The 18,169-nt window shown below is 46.2% G+C and overlaps 1 protein-coding gene and 1 pseudogene across 1 annotated transcript in view; one reads left to right on the forward strand and one right to left on the reverse strand.

The window, feature by feature from the left end:
- Positions 1-3,655: 3,655 nt before the first annotated feature.
- LOC100727137 (transcription initiation factor TFIID subunit 12-like) lies at positions 3,656-12,511 on the reverse strand (annotated as a pseudogene).
- Positions 12,512-16,530: 4,019 nt separating this feature from the next.
- LOC106028609 (nuclear autoantigen Sp-100-like) overlaps positions 16,531-18,169 on the forward strand; it is a 28,984-nt gene continuing 27,345 nt past the window's right edge. Inside the window, exon 1 of the mRNA XM_063237133.1 lies at positions 16,531-16,613. The gene's annotated coding sequence lies outside the window, so the exon portion shown is untranslated. The remainder of the gene's footprint in view (positions 16,614-18,169) is intronic.

The raw sequence follows: 18,169 nt of genomic DNA on the forward strand, positions 1-18,169 counted from the left end.
TCTGTATTACATAGGGCACAAGTTCATTTGTGATGAATCATAGTCCTATGAGTGAAAATTAAAAACATGAAATTGTAGATAAAATAGGTTTTTCTCTCTTCTATGACAAAGTTCACAGCAGATACTACTATACCAAAAGAAGGATGAACAAAAGAAAAGCACACAAATTTATTGAGCTAAAAGTTTACATGACATGGGAGCCTTCGGAAATGACCCACAGACCTGGAGAAACTGGGCTTTTGATTTAAGGCTGGATGGAGAGTTGCACCAAGGTGTGATTAGGTGAAAGGCGAGTATGACCTAATGGCAGAATGCTGGAGGAATTTAGCAAGGCCTGTTTGTTCAGATTCTTTCTGGCTTCCAGGCATAGGGCAGGACACCTGTTTTGTGAGGGTTCTATGACCCACTTTCTGGAAAGGTAAGAAAATTTCCCAATGGCCATGTTTCAGAAAATGTCTCAGTTTCTTTATTTGGTATATCAAGGGGCCGTATTTGGGATAGAATTTCCCACTGTCTGTCCGAGTGACATCTGGATTGGCAGTGGCAGTCACGCCAACTATGTGGGCTCGGTAGAAGTCTGTGCACTCAAAGGCAATTCCTCCAGGTATATGTTCATGGTTTAGGCTCTTTCCAGGCTATCATACATGCTTCCAAAGCAAGCGGTGCTCTTTCAATGTATGCATTATGTATCACAATAAAAAATTTAAAAACCAAAGAAGTGCCAGGACTGTACACGCAAATGATTGACTTTTAACTAGGTATAAACTACACTAAAACAAAGTGGAGAAGCAAAGTAAATGAGGCCGCTGAGCTGTGGGCAACTACCCTCATGGCCAGGGATCCACGATCAACCCCAGCTCTCTGAAACTGGCTTCATGTGGGGTCCGGTCCCCTGTACAGCTCACCCCCTTTCTAGGGCATCATGGGAGGAAGTGGAAAGTTCCAGAGGCAGGAAGAAGTCCTAAGAGCTGTGTGACTGACTTCACTTACCAGATGTGGTGAGCATGTAGAAGCAAATGGAAAACCCCACTGCCTCCCGTCCTCAGGTCTGAGGCAGGAAACTCAGTCATGAGTAAAACCAGAACTTCGGTGTGATTGATTTACTGACTGGACAAGTGGCAAGAACATCCTGGCACCTTCCACCCCCGCAAATCTGCCCTTTGAAATCCTCTTGGCTTTTCTTGGTATCTTGTTCTTTTTTGTACCAGGGTTCGAACTCACGACCTTGCACTTTTTACCTGGCAGACGCTTGAGCCACTGAGCTAAATCCCTGGTCCTGGTATCTTGGCTTTTGTTTTCTGCAGAAACAGGTCCTGAGACAGGAGTTTGAGTGTAAGCAGTGTGAAATGGGATTGTTAAGGGAATGAGCCTGTAAAAGGTGAGTCTTCAGCCAGAGGTCACAGGGTTCTCCTGGCCTAGGGGCCTAGAAGCTGCCGACTTCCTGCCCTGCCCCTCCCTGGCTGAGGATGATTTCCGGGTGCTTGATCATGCCGGCACTTCCCACTTGCCTTGTTTGGGGTCTGGGCACCCTTCCTGGCCAGATAATACACTGTAGGCCAAAGTGCAGGAATTGGCATTACGTAGCCTTTGTGTTGGTCACAGTCCTTGCATGGGTCAGGCCCAAGGATGTGGACCCCACAGTGTCTTCTAGACCCAGTTAAAATCTGGGGTTGGCCTATAGTTTTCCCAGATCCTTTTAGTGGAAAGAAGAGATCTCTTTTAAAAATTTAAATAATTTAACTTAAATACATTAATTTTAATTTAAATAATTTTAAATGATTAAATTCAAACATTTTAAATTAAATTAAAATTTTTTAAATTAATTTGAATTTTATTTATTTTTTGGAGACAGGATCTCACTATGTAATTCAGGCTTTGTACTCACTATAGAGCCCAAGCTAGCCTCAGACTTGTAACAGTTTTTCTGCCTCAGCCTCCTGAGTGCTGGGATTGCAGGTGTGCACCTCCATGCCCAACTTTTTAGGGGGTTCTCTTAAAGCCCCTGCATCTCTGCTGGAAGCAGTTCATACTGCCCTGTGGTGCCAGCTTGTCAACTAAAAAGCTTTGGGTTAAAGGAATGCAAGATCCAGGTCAAATGTTCTAAAGCTACAAAGCCATTATGGGGAGACTACAAGGTTGGTGCGTTTCACAGCACGGTCCTCTCCGAGGATCCAGGCCTTTGTGTGACTCTGACCCATTGCCTGTCGTGTTGATGGCACCCTGTACCCAATGCAGTGTAGGCTTCGCCTTTTCTGGTTCACGTCTAGTGGTCCCCATCCTTCTTGTTGTTCCCTCTGTTTCCCCGTTCTGAGTGAGAGTCCTAAGAGTTATTCTGATTGGCCAGGTTGAAGATACAGGTCCATATCTGTATCTTCAACCTGGGGGAGGCAGTCAGAGCCACTGGCACTTGGGAGGCAGGAGGGTCACTGTGAGTTTAGGCCAGCCTGGGATACACAGCAAGATCTGTTTCAAAAACAACACAGATTTAATTCTGGACCCACCCCAACAGGAGGAGGGGGGTGGGCATAGGTAGCTTTTTGTGCAGTGCCAGGACAGTGTGCTGAAGGGGTGAATGCACCTGTGAACATCTGGATGCTGCGAGGGCAGTGGATGCTTAGTAGCCCGCTGTCTTTGTCTCCTAGAGTTGGTGTAACAGTGTCCCAAACTGGTAGAACTACAGAACCGAGTCACCTCACAGCTCTGGAAGCTGAAGGCTGCAGTCAAGATGCCAGCAGGGCCGCGCTGTCTCTGACAGCTCGAGAGGAGAATGCTGCTTTGTCTCCTCCAGCTGTCCCGTCTGCCGGCCAGCGTGGGCACCCCTTGGCTTCCCGCTGCACCCAGTCATGTGGCCGTCTTCTTTCTTTGCATCTCCCGGGTACTTCTCTGTGCACCTTTGTTTGCACTAAGCATTGTCTTATAAGGACCTGAGGCATTGGGTGAGGGGCCCACTCTGTTCAAATATGACCTTGATTTACCTCCTGAACGGGGAGCCCCATTTGCATTCTGAGTTCCTGGGGATCAGGCTTCAGTGTGTGTTTTGGGGAAACACAATTCAACCCACAGCAATGACAACCACATGGTTTTTTTCTTTTCTGGAAAAGCAAACCAAATTCAGATTCATATAAACATTGACCTTAAAAAGTATAGGAAAAGGGGAATGAAGGGGGAAACAAAACCCTCTACAAATCCTGCTGATAGTGTCTCACCCAACAAGGGCATAGTGCTTTGTCCCCCACTCAATCACTTATAGAATAATAAACCACAAATAAAATCTCTGGAAGATATACTGCTCCTCTTTGAGATGGGAGGGAAAAGGAACCAGAGGTTGAGGAAGGAGGCTTTATTCTTTGGTTTTTTTTTTTTTTTTTGTCTTTTTCGTTTTTATTGGTACCAGGGATCGAACTCACGACTGCCTGCTTGCAAGGCAGGCGCTTATGCTGCTGAGCTAAATCCCCAGCCTTGAGGCTTTATTCTTTTGGCAGATTCTCTCAGTCATTATAGATATTGCTGCCTTGTTAATAAAAAATATATGTTTCTCTGTAAAGTGTTAAAACAAACAAACAAACAAACAAACTCCAAGGATGAGCTGGCTGAGGTCTCAGCTCAAGAATCTCCAAACACCTTGGGCAGCTGCATACCCTGACCTTCCCATGGATTATTTGTTGGCTGTTGTCTGGATCAGTGCCATTCTGGCTCATGTGCTTCTGTGGTGCAAGCTTTTTTGTAGGACTGGATTTCTTCAGAGCCAAATCTCAGAGCACCCACATGTTCCCTGGGTGCTCTAGGTGCAGCGGGACGTCTTTTTCCTTCAGGGTGCTGGACTTGTCATGTCGAGCAAGCTGATGGGCTGGCATCACCATGCTCTCAGTAAAGCCATCAGCGAGCTGCAGCAGCGACCCCTCCACATTGTCATCCAAGTGTTCATCAGGATCCACTTCCCTAAGTCCTGCAACTTCTTGTGGGTCAATACCTGATTGCTCTTAGGCCCGAGGCCACCTCCTGTCCCAGGAGTCCCGGGATCTTTACCACTGTGGTGCTATTGGCCATGGAGCCTTGTGGAGGTGTGCTCGCTGGGTTTGGTTTAATGGGTGAAAAGTTGGAGAGGTTAATAAGTGCTGAGGGGCCAACTGGTTCATAAGCTGCAGAGCTTTGGGCTTCAGCTCATAGAGCTTCTCATGATTCTGTTTCTTTTCGGAGCTGCGCGGACCAAGGCCAATCACAGGCAGCAGCATCTATCTCTCTCGATACACGAGGACCACCCCAGTGACGCCTTTATCCCAGCTGCTGGTCCCTCTCCCTGAGTGCTTTCCCACACTGCTCTCCGCCAATGAGTATATACTTAAAACTATTTTTGCAGCTTATTCTGCGCAAAATTGCTTCATTTGATCCTGTGACATCACACTCAGTCCAGAATTAAACCTGCCTTTTGTTTTTGAAACAGATTTTGCTATGCAGCCCAGGCTGGCCTTGAACTTGCAGCAATCCTCCTGCCTCCCAAGCGCCAGCATTATAGGTGTACACTGCCAGGCCTGGCTTAAACTTGTCTGTTTCTTATAAGCCATTTCACTTAAAAGAAAGAAAGAAAAAAATAATGGCCCTTTCTGAAGTTACTCAAGTGAGTATGTTATTTACTCTGAAGAGAAATTCCAAAGAGGAGTATGGAAAGCATTTTTAATTTTCTGGCAGTGTTGTTTGAGTATAGGTAAAGCCTCTGAAGGGCAGCGCTGTGGACACTTGTGCCTGGGCGAATGCCTTCTGGTGAGTTAGGGACGCATCATTACCTTCCTGTGTTGGCCTATTGGGGAGTCTTCTATACTTTGGGGATGTGATCTTGAAGGGTAGAGTGCAAGCCTAGCCTCTTTCTGTCTTTTATATCTCAACTAGGAGTTGGGTAGCTTTGCTCCACTGTATGCTCCCTGCCATGGTACACTGCTGCCCAGGAGAAACCTCCAAAACTCTAGGCCAAACTAAGCCTTTTCTCTTTATAAGCTGATTATAAAGTCTCAGTTACTTGATATGGTAAGGGAAAGCTGACTAACAGAATTATACATTATTTATACATCTAATTTTCTGTCCATCTATCCATCCACCTACTCTCTACTCACTTACCTACTTATCCATCTATCCATCCTTCCACCCATCCATCCATCCACCCATCCATCCCTCCACCCATCCATCCATCCACCCATCCATCTACCCATCCACCTTCTTACCTATTTATCTACCCATCCACCATCACCATTTATCTATGTAGTTACCTACTTATCATCTGTATTTTTATCCATTTATATTTCTACCTTTTTTAACCTTTTCATTACACAAACACATCATATTTACTTGTAGACCAGAGGTCAGAGGTCAGATGGGTGTGATCTTGCACACTAGGCAATGTTGGCAATATCTGGGGGGACATTTTGGTTGTCACAGTGGGGGTGGGTGCTACTGGCATCTAGTGGGTAGAGGCCAGGGGTACTGCTAAACATCCTGTGTGCAACAAAGAATGATCTGGTCCCCAATTGTTAACAGTGCTGAGGTTGACAAACCTCACTGTAGAACAATACAGAGTTCAAAGAAGCAAATGGAAATGTAATTACTTCTGGAGATTTCCATAACTAACACATTGGCTAAATTCTTCATTTTTTCTGTGCACAAAAATGTACATGGAAATTATTACTGATGTATAATAAAAGAAGTGTGGTTACCACACATACACTTTATTGTTATGGTTGTTTTGAGATATCATCTTGTGACGTAGTTCAGGATGGCCTTCTACTCAACTTGTAGCCCAGGCTGGCTCCAGACTTGTGGAATCCTCTTGCCTCAGCCTCCCAAGAGCTGGGCACTATTCTTTTTTTTTGTGTGTGTCTTTTTCCTTTTAATCGGTACCAGGGACCAAACTCACAACTGTCTGCTTGCAAGGCAGGTGCTTATGCTGCTGAGCTAAATCCCCAGCCCCAAGAGCTGGGGTCACAGGTGTGCACCACCACGTCTGGCTCCCACACTCTCAGTGCCACTTCTTGTGATCACAGTCAGCTCTGTAGGGCCAGTTTCACAAACAGGCCCTCCTTACCTTTGTCTCACTGGTGAGATTGTGTTAGTCTCTCACTGCTGCCATGACAAATGACCACAAACAGAAGTATGGTGAGACAGTGCCATTTTTTATTCCACCATTCTCTGGACCAAAAATCCCAGCTGAACTCAGCTGGGTTTCTGCATAAGGTCTCACAAGGCCAAAATGGAGATGTCAGCCCGCTGGGTTCTTACTGGGGCACTCTGGGAAGAACCTGCCTAGGCTCCGGGTGTTGGCAGAATCCAGCAGGTTATGGTCTGTAGGGCTGAGGTTCCTGGCCTTCACTACTGTCACCTGGAGGTGGTTCTCAGCTTTGAGGCCACTGCCATCCTTGGTCTGTGTTCCCCCATCTTTAAAGCCAGCTGTGGCATGTGGCATATCCCTCGCCGTACGGATCCAGCTTGACATGAGTCCAGTCGTCCCCTAAGTCACCACTGTTTTACCACCCAGGTGACCTGGCACGCACTGCAAACCCCACAGGAAAAACAAAGACTTATTAGGACAGTTGCGTGTGTCATGCCAGCTGCCGCCATGTAGGCTGTTTCTTAACTGATACTTTGACGTATTGATAGTTTTTGAGAAAACTCCAGGTGTAACCTACTTGGCCAAGGTGTACCTTTGTTTAGCTCAGAATGTTAATAATCTCTCCTTCCTGCTTCAGGGTGCAAGGATCCTTCTGACTTGCTACCCCTCAAGTCTTGCTGCTGGCTATGAGTGTCTTGTGTAATCCTGGATTCACCCGCCTCTCTGGGCTGTGGATACCTTCTTCCTTTGACTCCTGGTTCTTAAACATCGCATACTTTTGCCAAGGTACCCTTCGCATTTTTCTGCCCTCCTCTTCTTTCAAGAGTGCATGCAACTGTGCTGGGCCCTCTGGACATTCGGGACAGTCTCTCTGTTTTGCTGAGTCTTAGTTACATCTGTAACACTGTTGGGAGCCGCAGCCCCGAGCCCGGTCGCCTCACTTGGTGGACGTGAGGCCTGTAGTAAAGAGTAAAGCCTGAGGTAGATTACCCCTCCCATCGAGCACGTTAGTTTCCTGCTTACCGCCTAAGCAACCCGCTCAACAATATAGTCTGCCTGGCAACTGATGATGTTAGCCAATCAGCTTGCCTTGCTTACTTTAACATGATTGGACACTGTATCCGTATATATACTGGTGCCACCCCTGGGGGGGAAGAAGAAGCCCGGAAGTAGAAGCCCAGAAGGAGCCGCGGGGAGCGGACCAAAGGAGGCTTCGGCTGGGAGCGATCCCAGGGCAGGCTGTATGGAGAAGGAAAATAAAAGAAAAGGTTGTCCACTGCCAGACTTTGTCGTGTGTCCTTCCTGCCGGCCGGGAGCGACATCGACATAACACGGTGTAGTGGGACATGGGTGTGATGCCAGAGTGTGAGGATCGGGGGGGCCAAAGTTCTGCCCAGCTCAGGACCACGGAGAAAGACTGGCCTGGTTGGAGATGTGCAGGGCTCCTCTGAGAGAGAGGAAACTGCGGCGGCTCCCATCAGATCCCTTTGCTGCCCCATCTTGTAGGCAGCAAAGCGTGGAGTCTGTGGCCTTTTCTCTGCAGTGGCTGGTGCGGGACTCTAGCCAGGCTCGGCATGGTGGCATCAGGAGCTTTCTCTCCCCTTCCTTCCTGCTGCTGCTCGTCCTTCCTGTGGGTCCTCATCCCCAGGGTCTTGCTAATGACAGGGCTTGAACTGGCGAGGGCTCCTGGCCAAGGGTGTGGCCAGAAGCCTTGCAGTGGCGAGCAGGGGTTGAGGCAACAGCAGCGATGGGTGGGATTTGTGGGCCCCGCAAAGAAGGGCACCAGCAGAGGGCTGCAGGGGTCCAGAGCTTTGAGCCGAAGAAAGGTCCACAGCTGAGACTCAAGGAGGACCACGCACGGAGCAAACCATCCCAGAGAAGAGCTACCAGGAAGAGGGAGAGGAGGAGAGGAGACAGAGGGATGCAGATGCAAAACAACCAGAGAGAAAGGAAAAATATGTGTGGGGGAGAGACAGAGACAGACAGACAGACACAGAGAGGTGAAAGGAGCCCTACAGGGCAAAGGCAAATTTATTTCCCATATATGCAACACAGGACATGAGAGGGACCAACTTAAAGCCATCTGGTGACTCCTTCTAGTTCGCTCCAGATTTCACTGACTTGATGAAAGCAAGAGTCCTAAAGTGCCCCCCAAGCTCCCCATGCTAGTCTGTGTCCTTTCCTCTACTGCACTCTGGTGACTTGAGTGTTCACAACAGGGCCTTTGCACATGCCGTGTTCCTGGGCTCAATGGGTTACATGGCCTTCTTGGAAGCGGCCATGATGGTTTCTCTTCTAGGCATTTTTCCCTTTGTCTCACGTTCGCTGCCTTTGTTTCCTGCCTCTCCCCACTGGAACATGAGCTCTGCAGTGATTTGGTTGTTTCTGTTTGTTCACCACTGTGGCTCAGTGCCTAGAAATGTGACTTCCATATGCTAGATGCTCCTTTAATAATTGTTGAAAAAAAAAGAATGAACAGCACTTCCTGTAACATGTCAGTGAAGACACCAGTATCCGATACCTGTGGTTATAGTAATAATAATAATACACTTTTGTACCCCTTTAAAATGATGGTTAAGATTTGGGCTGTGAGACGCATTAACCTGGCATTTTCCCAAGCACCCAGGAACACATGAATCCTAGTCCTGGACCACAGGCACCTCATTCTGCACAAGGGGGTGCATGCCCCAACAGTGACAGTAAGAGAAACAAGGCACCACTCTCCGTAGCAGCCTCTGAGCCCCTGAACCCCTGTGTCCGGGGCGAGCTCCGAGGGGAGGAGCCGTGGGGAGGGAGCCACCTTTGTCCAGGGTCCAGCTCGGCATTGAAGCCCAGCGTGCTCCGCAGTGCCCACAACCCTGCACAGCCCAGATGCCCCAATGAAGACTCACACCCAACTTCTCATTGAGGCCTGGAAGGAAAGAAGAGCGCGGCCTGAAGCTTGGTTTGGTTGGAGCATGGGCGACTGACTGGGGTTCTTTGGACCGCACTAAAGGAACCAAATTCAAAGCTCAGGAAAGCTCATCTCAGCCCATCCTGACCGAGAGGCCCAGAGCGGGGAGCTGGCTGGGCGCTGGGGCGCTGTGTCTTCTTCCTAGGCTCTCTGGCTCTCTGGCCTCGATGGGTTCCGCTTGCGCCGGGCTCTTTCTTTTTCCTTAGACAGGGGCGACCACTAGTGGCCACTTAGAGATGACACTTGGTGATTCGGAAGCAGCGCCGTGCTTTGGTCCCGGCACTAGCAGGACTTTGCTTTTTGTCTGGGTGGTGGGAATTCTGGAGACAGGACATGGCTGAGGCTGGTGGCAGAGAGGCGAGGTGGGAGCCCTGGCGCTGCCCAGCGCTCCTCCCAGGACCTGTAGGCACAGTGCCCGCGGATTGCTGCAGGTGTGGAGCAGCCTAGGAGCCCGCTGTGGTGCATTTTCACAACAGCCTGCCCTGTGTCCCCCAGGAAGTGCTTTTATTTTTGCTTTTAATTTTTCCTTTCTTTGGCCCAAGTTCGCTCTGTAAAGCCAGTTTCTCCCTTACCCCCATCTTTACTTTTCAAATAAACTATGGCACCACTTTTCCCCCTCTTTGGTTCTCTCTTTTTGCTTGTCTTGTTCAATTCTTTGTTCCGGAGAAGAACCCAGTAATGTGTGTTTGGTGAACCACTTCTACAAGGAACTACCAGGTAATCCTGGCGCTGGGGCATTGATAAATTGGGGCTTTGATAAATTGCCCAGGTTGGGCCTGAACTTGTGTTCGTCCTGCCTCAGCCTCCCAGAGTGCTGAGAGTTCAGGAGGACAGTTTTGAGGAGGGGTGATGGTCCAGCTCTGGCAGGTACCCGCCCTGAGAGACTCAGCACTTACAGCTGCACAGGGCTACGGGAAGAGGAAGCAGAGCTCTCAGAAGGAGGGAGATGGAGGAAGCGCAGGGGAAGAAGACAGCCGCCTGAGTACGCAGAGAAGCTGAGATTACGTACGCCATACTGGCTGGCTTCTCTCTCTCTGTCTCTCTGTCTCTTTGTTCCTGTCTCTCTTTCTCTGTTATAGCCAGATTAAGTGTGTTTCTGAGGGAACCCAGAGACATCCTGATGTCAGTCTCAGCTTCAGCTGATGCACATGTGACAGAGCGTCTGCAGAGCCCCAGGCACTGGAGAGACGGCAGAAGAGGAAGCAGGCGGTGCCTGCCACCCCGGGAAGAGCCAGGCGAATGCATCAGCTGGCCACTGTAGGGCACTGGGAGTGGTACTCGGTGTGTGTGTGTGTGTGTGTGTGTGTGTGTGTGTGTGTGTGATACTGAGGATGTAACCCAGGATCTTTGCCCTGAGCTGCACCCCTGCCCCTTCTTTCTAATTTTTTTTATTTTTGAGACAAGATCTTGCTAACTCCCCGTATTGCCCAGGCTGGGCTTAAACTTCAGACCCCCCTGCCTCAGCCTCCGAGGGTGGCAGGATTACACGAGTGCACCCTCATGGCCTGCTAGTGGGATTTGAGGCAGGCCTCAAGCTACCACGTTACCACAGAAGTTCACGTAAGAAAAAAGACATCTCAGACCAAGACGTGGGAAGGACGGTGACTCCAGGTGACTGTGGGGTATGTCTTCAGTGGGGAGGTACAGGGAGGTCGACCTTGAAGGAGGAGAGGGGCAGCATGGTGGCCTCAGGTGGCTGGTGCAGAGGGCAGAGGACTCAGCGAGAAAACCAGAGAAGCAGCAGGGCAAAGAGACAGTCAGGGAAGACAAGGATGGGAGAAAGTCGTGGACTGGGCAGTTGATAGCCAGAATAAAAAAACAAGGAGACCACCAAGTAAAGATGGAGAAGTGCCAGGCGTAGCGGCACATGCACTCTGGGAGGATGAGGCCAGAGGGTTGCAAGTTTGAGGTCAGCCTGAGCAGCGTGGTGGCTTAATAAGACCCCGTCTGGAAATAAAAAATAAAAAGGGCTGGGATTGTAGATCAGTAAGATGAGTTCTTAACGCGCGCGCGCGCATGCGCGTGTGCACACACACACACGCATGCGCGTGCACATGCATGGGAATGTTCCAAAAGAAACTGCTCCAAACTCTATTGAAGTCAGTTTCAATTTGGGGGGATATCTACAGCCTCCAACAGTTAGAGACAGGTGAGCCTCAGATTCTCTGACACTGTGCTAGGTCCCCGAGAAGGCCAGACACAGGTACTTTTCTGTGCTACTATTATGTGGGATTCTAGAGTGTGAGCCTGGCTCAGTGGGACTTCAGGGAGAACCACTGTAGAAATACAGAGTGGGGAGAGGGAAATACATCTGAGCAAAACTCAGTGCAATGGGGCGAAAACAACCAGGGGCTCAGAGCTTTGACATTTGTATCAATCACACTTCCAGAAAGGCGAGGGCTATTGACGATCCTGCCCCAATTCGAGAATGCATCAAATTTACACACTTTGTTTTTTAAAAACTAGTCTATTGGTATATTTTAGATATGCACAATGATCGCATGCATCACAGGATATTTGTACCTCTATGCAATGTATCTTGATTCTTCTTTTTTCTCCCTCCCTTCTCTTCAAGCTCTCTTCTTTTCCTTATTTATAAAAGCTTTGTTTCGATTTCTCCTTTTAGTCTCTCTTTTTTTCTTTTCCCTACCTTCCTCTCCCTCTCCTCACTCCATATTCCTCCTTCCCATTTGAACCATTTCCTCCTATTTCACAATATTTGTTATACATTCTGGTCCTTATTGACAGTTTCAGCTTTTCACATCAGAGAACCGAGCAGTATTTAAGCATGTGTGTCTGATTTGTTTCACTTGAATATGGTCTTAGGATGGATCCATTTACCTAGAAGTCTAAGTTTATCTTTCTTTGTGGCCGAGAGTACTCCATCACATAAAAAACCCCACGTCTTTATTCATTCCTCGGTTGATGGGCATTTGGGCTGTTTCCAAGATTTAGCTATTACCAAATGCTGATATTAACATGAGTGTGCATATATTGCTGTGGCGTGATGGTTTTATTTCTTTCTGGAAGAAAGACATAAAGGAGACTAGCTGGAGAAAGCCGAGCATGGTGGTGCATGCTGGTACTCCCAGCCTTTGGGAGGCTGAGGCAGGAGGGTCACTGAGAGTTTGAGATCAGCCTGAGCTGCAAAGTAAGTTCAAGGCCAGCCTGAACTGCATAGTGAGACCCTGTCTCAAAAAGACTAAAAAACAAAAAACAAAACAAAACAAAACAAAAGAATAACTAGAGGAACTTCTAGTTCTTGTTTTTTGAGGAATCTCCATGCTGATTTCCACAGTGGTTGCACCAGTCTATACTCCCACCCACAGTGGAGAAGTGTTCCTTTTTCCCCACAGACCTGCAAACATTTGTTATTGGTTGGTTTTTTGATAATTGCCATTTTTAGGGTGAGATAGAATCTCAGTGTTTTAATTTGTATGACTCGATGTTGAACATCTGTTCATATATTTATTTGCCATTTCTACTTCTTCATCTGTGAAGTGTTTATTCATTTAAGATGCTCATTTCTGGATTGGGTCTTTAAATCTGGGAGAGGTGGGCCAGGGATTTAGCTCAGTGGCATAAGTACCTGCCTTGCAAGCATGTGGTCATGAGTTCGATCCCTGGTACCAAAAACAAAACAAAACCATGTAATTTGGGGGGAGGATATTATTTTTTAAGTTCTTTATGTATTCTAGGTGTTAGTCCTTTGTCTGAGGAACAGCTAGCAAGATTTTTTTTCCCACACTGTGGGTTGTCTCTTCATTCTGTTGATGGTTGCTTTTGCTGTGAAAAAGCTTTTTAATGAGATTCCAGTTGTTTATTCTTTGTGATATTTTCTGTCCAGTTGAGGTTTTGTTCCTAAATGTTCCTAAAGTCTTTGCATGCACCAATGTCTTGAAGAGTTCTACCTGTTCTATCTTCCACCACATTCAGTGTTCCTGTTTTAATATTTAGTTCTTTGAGCCATTTTGATCTTAGCTTAGTGCATGATGAAAGACACAGGTCAACTTTTACTCTTTGACACACGAGAAGCCACTTTCTCCAGCACCATTTATTAAAGAGGCTATCTTTCTTCCAGTGAAGGTGTTTGGTTTCTTTGTCAAAAATGAGGTGATTGAGTACATTTGGAGTTGTTTCTGCATCTTTTAATCAGTTCCATTGATCCTCAGGTCTGTTTTTTTTTTTTTTGGCCAGTACCATGCTGTTTTTTTTTTTTTTAAATCACTGTAGCTTTATAATATAGTTTCAAGTTGGAAATTGTTTTTATCGGTACCAGGGATCGAACTCACGACTGCCTGCTTGCAAGGCAGGTGCTTATGTCGCTGAGCTAAATCCCCAGACCCTCAAGTTGGAAATTGTGATTCCACCTGTCTTGCCTTTGTTGATCAGAATTTCTTTTCTTTCCTTTTTACTGAAATCAAACTCAAGACCTTGCCAGGCAGGTGCTTGTGCAGCTGAGCTATATCCCCAGCCAACCAGAACTTGTTTTGCTATTCTAGGTCTCTTCTGGTTCCAAATGTGTTTTAGGATTGTTTTCTCTAATTCTATGAGGTATACTATTGGTATTTTGATCAAGATTGCATTGTCTGTATAACAATTTTGGGAGTATGGCATTTTCTCTATATTGATCCTTCCTACCCAACGGTAAGGGATATCTTTCCATTTTCTGATATCCTCTTTGCTCTCCTTTTTTAGTGTAGTGTAGTCTTTTATTTTCTTCCTTAGGTTGATTCCTTAGTATTTCATTTTTTGGACACTGTTTTAAAAGGTATAGTTTCTCTCATTTCTCTGTCAGTGAGTTTGTTATCTGTGTACAGGAATACTATTGATTTTTGAGTGTTGACTTCGTATCCAGCTATGGCACTGAATTTCTTTTTCTTTCTTTCTTTCTTTCATTCTTCATTCCTTTCTTTTTCTTTTTCTTTCTTTCTTTCTTTCTTTTTTTGGTACCTGGGATCAAACTCTTAACTTCGCACTTACCAGGCAAGCACTTGAGCCACTGAACTAAATCCCTGGGCCTGAATTTGGTACTAAGTCTAGATGTCTTTTGATGGGATTCTTGAGGTCTTCTAGGAAGAGTATCATGTCGTCCACAAGTAATGATAATTTAGCCTCTTCCTTTGCTATCATTATTCCTTTTATTTCTTTCTCTTTTCTAACTGCTCTGACTAAAGTTTCCAGATCTATATTGAAGAAGAGGACACATTTTATTTTTTACATTGTCAAAAAATTAATAAATTGCTGAGTTTTCCTTGCTGTGCAACTATGACCTTTATTGTCCTGAATATTTTATAAATCTAAGAGGTAGAGGTTAACTTGCAGAAAACTGGTAACAATGTTTAAAAATTCTTGTCTGAAAGCTTTGCCAGTACCTCTTGTGCTTATCAGTATGAATGAATTTTGTCTGGGACTCTTACAGAAACACCAGAATCAAACTGAATGGAAGACAATTTGCACAAAGAATCTAAAAGGGAACTGTGTATTCCGACTGGTGGGAATCTCAATTCCAAATCATCAGCACTGAGGCCATTTTGGGTTCAATTTAAATACAATGTGTGAACAGGAAATACAAGACATTGCATGATTGGTTACATGGATTGAATTAAGTCATATTGTCAGGTAAATTAATTCTAAATATATTTGCTTAAAAGTTGTTTATCATAACACAAGAATATCTTGGGGATGAGAGGAAGTGGTTCAAGGAGAGTAAGCAGAGTTAAGAAGTATCTTTGGGTTACTTTGCCCCAACCAAAGTCCTTGAACTCAGTTAGAAGAAATATTTTCTTAATTAAGGGAAACATAAGCTGAGAATAGTCGAATTGGTCCAGTGCATTATCAGAAGAAAAGCACCTGAGCATCAAGGCTGGCTGAATTTGGTAGGCTGGTTATGTGACAGGCAGCAGGAGCATAGGCAGGGACTACCATTTGATTTTAACCTGCTATAACATGTCTATAAATATGTTATTCTATAACTGTGTTATTATTAATCATATAACTCTGCACCAACAAGACAGATGCAATTAATTACAGTCTAGTAGTAAAGATGACGTCAGATTGTTTAGTGACTAGTAGGATATTAACAAATTGTGCACGTGTCCTGCTTTGGAAAATTCATCCCCGCCTTTCTTTGACTTGACTAGCAATATAAACCAGTTATTCAAATTCTCCTTCGAGGAAAGTTTAGCGTATTTTGATTTCCTCATTGAGTTGAATTAAACCACTGACATTTTCATTTGATGTTTGGATGTGTTTTGTTTCTACATTTTTTGAAGATTACAACATGAATATAATGAATATAGCTGTCGTGAATATCTTTAGGGCAGCTGGGGAGGAAGGGCCTTAGGACAGGCAGGTCAGGAAAGGAAGATGTGACACTTCGCAGGGAATTTGAAAGTAGAACACTGTAGTTCACAGTTACCATTCTTCAAAAGGACACCAGTAGCAAACACTTGAAAAGTTGATAGCATTTGTCCAGTAAAGCATTGAGGATCTATCAAGGTTCTTAACGTTCACTCAGGGGGAAATATATGAAGATTGCTTTGTGACTATGATTTTAACTTTCAGGGCTTGCGGCGTAAAGTTCTCTTGTTTATGAGCACCACTTCCCTCCTGTATTAGTCACCTTTCCCATGCTGGGACATAATACCCAGTGCCCACAACTTAAATGAGGAGAGGTTTAATTTGGTGCTGGTTTTAGAGGGTCCGTGGTTGGCTCCTTGGGTAAGCCAGTGGGAACCAAGGGCCTGTGCACTGTTGGAAGCCACCAGGTGGGATCCAGATGCCATTCCACTTCTCAGCAACTTTGGCTTCTCTCAGTATCCGAGAGGCGCCCTAGGATCTGAGGTGCTCCACAGAGGGGCCTCACTTCTGCACAGGGAGAGGAAGGAGGTGGGGCCGCTGTTTCCTGCCCCCTGCCTGCCCTGCCATGAACTGTTTCTCCTCTGTGATGCTTCTCTGTCATGCTGCTCTGCTGTGGGGCCAGCTGCCTTTGGACTGAACCCTCTCCAAACTGTGAGCCGTGATAAATGTTTCCTCCTTTAACTTGTAGGTGACAGTTATTTTGTTCCAGCAACAAGAATGTAACAAAAATAATGGTATAAATTACATTCAGGCTACCGTGTATAACATGCACATGAAACATAAAGGCATTCCATGTGTAGGGTTAGGTTCATTGCCAAGATACTCATTATGTATACGGGAATATCCTAAAGTCCTAGAAAACCGGGCATCTGAAATATGCCTGGTCACCAGAATTTCCAGGTAAAGTTATTCAATGCAGAATACCAAAGGGCACCTGTAATAACGCCACGCTGCCATCAGAGGGCAGGGTGGACTTTGGGAGCGTTTGGAGGCTAGGGAGAGAAAACAGGTACTGAAATTCTGGAGGGAAAGAACCGAAAGGAAAAATGCAAATTTCAACTAAGTCTTACTTGCTAATAAGGGAAGTAAGAAAACCCCCCACCGTGAGTCCTTAGTTTCATTCTGCTCTCTGAGCCCTACTGACTGCTTGCTGAAAACTGCGTGGTGCCAGAGTTCCCTGACGTCCGGTTGCTATCTGTGGAGGTCCTGGGGCTGTGTGTGTGTGTGTGTGTGTGTGTGTGCGCGCGTGTATGTGTGTGTGCGTGTGTGTTGGGGAGGGGGTCAGCAGACAGGGAGGGAGGCCTGGCAGGGTGTGAGGGAGGGGAGCCGGGCGGTGTCTCCTGGTTGAGTCTATGGAAGAAGTGAACAGCCAGTAGTGTTGGCGAGCGCCTGTGATCCTAGCCCTCCCTAGGCTGAGGCGAGAAGGTCCCTGAGAGTTGGAGAAGACCATGCTGATTGTCACCAGAAAGGGGGCATGAATTTATCACCTGCACCGTGTGGGCAGGGTGATCGTAGGAAAGAAAAATGACTACTGCAAACCAGGGAGAGTTAAGAGGCTTATAACACCCTCTTGTGGTTGTGGGGTGGGGGACGTGGATGACGTCTTTGGAAAGATGAAAGGGTCTTTAGATAGAAACCACCCCGGGGACAAAGTTCATCTGAGCTCAGGCTGAAGTCTGTCTAGTCTCCTCCCTTGGGATGCAAGTTTATTTACTTGCGGACGGGGGTGGGGGGGTGGGGAGGTGGGGGGGGTAAATTAACCCAGTTGATAAGGGAAGGGACAGCAAGCTGACCTATAGTGAAGAAGCAGATTCAGAGTTTCAAAAAATGTCTTTAAGTAAAGCATCTGAGGTTACTCCTTGGAAAGGTCACCTCCAAGAACACACACATCCCCAAGCCCAGACCTGTCTCTCTGTCTCTGTCGTCTCTGTCTCTGTCTCTCTGGCCTGCTCTCTATTTTCTTTGAGCATGTACTCCTTTAACTCTACCTAACAAAATAGGTCTCTGCCTCTCACTGATGTGTCCTGAAATTCCTTTCTGTAATGTTAGCAAGTCTACTAATTACTCCTTGGCAGGGAATGAGTCGTGGTCTCTGTCTCCTCTCTGGAAGAAGTCCTGGGGTCCCATCTGGTGACAAACGCATTACAAAAATTAGCCTCTTTCTCTCCTCTCTTCCCATCACCTGGTAATCTCTGTTCAGCTTCTTTTGTCCAAGGGTCTGTCTACTCTAAATCCCTTGTGTAAATGGCTGCCCCGTGGCTGGCTTATTTCGCTTAATGTTTTCAAGGTTCACCCACCTTGTGACATATGTTGAAATTTTATTCTCTGTTATGGATAAATCATATGTAACTTATGCACCACTGAATGCTGCTGTAAACATGCCGTAACTCTTGGTGGACACATATTTGTTGGAGACATGCTTTCACTTCTTTTGGATCACATCTAGGAGCAGAATTGCTAAGTCATACAGCAGAAGACTTGTCTGCTGAAAATTGCAAAATGTTACTGAAAGAAGCCCTGAATGAATGGAAAGACAGCCCATGTTCAAGGCTAGGAAGGCAACACTGTTAAAATGCTGCTATATCCAAAGTGATCTACAGTTACAACATAATCCCCAGCAAGATCCCAATGGCTTTTTTTTTCTTTGCCACAAAAATGGGAAAGTTGACTCTCAGATTCTTATGGAATTGCGAGGCTCCTCAAATAGCCAAAGCGATCTTGAAAAAGAATAATGAAGATTCTCTTTTCCCAACCTTGAA

The sequence above is a fragment of the Cavia porcellus genome, unplaced genomic scaffold (assembly GCF_034190915.1).
Source record: "Cavia porcellus strain 051 isolate PalLab524CR breed Dunkin Hartley unplaced genomic scaffold, mCavPor4.1 scaffold_26, whole genome shotgun sequence".
In the NCBI taxonomy this organism is placed as follows: Eukaryota; Metazoa; Chordata; class Mammalia; order Rodentia; family Caviidae; genus Cavia; species Cavia porcellus.